At 37.3% G+C, this 2,060-nt stretch overlaps 1 non-coding gene across 1 annotated transcript; it reads right to left on the bottom strand.

Moving 5' to 3' along the window:
* Nucleotides 1-758: 758 nt before the first annotated feature.
* TRNAR-UCU (transfer RNA arginine (anticodon UCU)) lies at nt 759-830 on the bottom strand. The gene has a single exon. It is a non-coding gene; the product is annotated as a tRNA-Arg (tRNA).
* Between the last annotated feature and the right edge of the window lie 1,230 nt (nt 831-2,060).

Below are 2,060 nucleotides of genomic sequence, written 5' to 3'. Positions count from 1 at the left end.
TTTTAGAAAGAGCCGCTAAATTAAATTCTCTTTTAGGCGAAGGAAGTATGACCGCTTTACCAATAGTTGAGACTCAATCTGGAGACGTTTCCGCCTATATTCCTACTAATGTAATCTCCATTACAGATGGACAAATATTCTTATCTGCGGATCTATTCAATGCCGGAATTCGACCCGCTATTAATGTGGGTATTTCTGTTTCCAGAGTAGGATCCGCGGCTCAAATTAAAGCCATGAAACAAGTAGCTGGCAAATCAAAATTGGAACTAGCGCAATTCGCAGAGTTACAAGCCTTTGCACAATTCGCCTCTGCTCTCGATAAAACAAGTCAGAATCAATTGGCAAGGGGTCGACGATTAAGGGAATTGCTTAAACAATCCCAGGCAAATCCTCTCCCAGTGGAAGAGCAGATAGCTACTATTTATACCGGAACAAGAGGATATCTTGATTCGTTAGAAATTGAACAGGTAAATAAATTTCTGGATGAGTTACGTAAACATCTAAAAGATACTAAACCTCAATTCCAAGAAATTATATCTTCTAGCAAGACATTCACCGAGCAAGCGGAAATCCTTTTGAAGGAAGCTATTCAGGAACAGCTGGAACGGTTTTCTCTTCAGTAACAAATAAATTTTGCATGTCTACTCTTGTTAGTAGAATAGGAATCGTTGAGAAAGCTTTTTCATTTGAATCATGCAAAAAAGTTTTCTTTGTTTTTAGTTTAGTATAGTTATTTAAAGAATAGATAGAAATAAGATTGCGTCCAATAGGATTTGAACCTATACCAAAGGTTTAGAAGACCTCTGTCCTATCCATTAGACAATGGACGCTTTTCTTTCATATTTTATTCTTTCTTTTATTTTTTTGCTTCTTCCGAGAAAAAAACTGTTAGACCAAAACTCTTTTAGGAAATCAAAAAATCCAGATACAAATGCATGATGTATATATTATATCATGCATATATCATAAAGAAGGAGTATGGAGCCGGTAGTGGGAATCGAACCCGCAACCCCAAGGTTATGAGCCTTATGAGCTACCAAACTGCTCTATACTCTTAAACTAAAGAGGGGTAACTAGTGGATAAAAGAGGGTTGGATACGCCCCTCTACCAATATCTATACAAATAGAATAGTCCATTTATACAGAATGGTAAAGAGGGCTCCTCTATGATTATCAATTCCAGAAATCCATACAAATACGAAAGGGTATTTTATCCTTACCAACTGGATCTTGTTGCACCCGGTAACAAACACTCATAAACCATTTCTCGAAGTACGTGTCCGGATAGCCCAAAATGTCGATAGTTAGCTCTAGGTCTTCCGGTCAAAAAACAACGTCGATGAAGGCGTGTAGGTGCACTATTACGCGGTAGGGATTGCAATTTTTCTCGCATTTTCGTTTTTTCACTCAAACTCAAGGGAGAAACTTTGCTTCTTATCTTTTTTTTTAAAGATTGACGAATCAAATGATATTTCTGTTCTAATTTCTGCCGCTTCTTCTCCCTCTGAATCAAACTTTTTTTTGCCATAATGTGTCGTTGCTATTATTACCAAGTATACGGTTCTAATCCTAGATGGAAAAATAAATAGAAAAAGAAATCTAAAAAGGCAGATCCTCCCTCTCTATCAAGAGTAATGAACTAGGTGCTGATACAGTACAAAAAAACAAACTAAATTAACCAAACTTGCCTGATGTTGAGGCAATCAAGAAAGCTGCATAAGTGAATATATAACCCACGGAAAAGTGAGCTAATCCAACCAATCTTGCTTGCACAATGGAAAGAGCCACGGGCTTATCTCTCCAGCGAATTAAATTAGCTAAAGGTGTGCGTTCATGAGCCCATGCTAAAGTCTCAATTAATTCCTGCCAATACCCCCCGCCAGGAAATTAAGAACATAAATCCAGTAGCCCAAACAAGATGTCCAAATAAGAACATCCACGCCCATACCGATAAACTATTCATCCCAAAAGGATTATATCCATTGATAAGTTGTGAAGAGTTTAACCATAGGTAATCTCTTAACCATCCCATCAAATAAGTGGAGGATTCATTAAATTGT

This window comes from Aegilops tauschii, unplaced genomic scaffold, assembly GCF_002575655.3.
Source record: "Aegilops tauschii subsp. strangulata cultivar AL8/78 unplaced genomic scaffold, Aet v6.0 ptg001150l_obj, whole genome shotgun sequence".
Taxonomy (NCBI): Eukaryota; Viridiplantae; Streptophyta; class Magnoliopsida; order Poales; family Poaceae; genus Aegilops; species Aegilops tauschii.
This window is presented reverse-complemented; position numbering and strand designations above follow the sequence as displayed.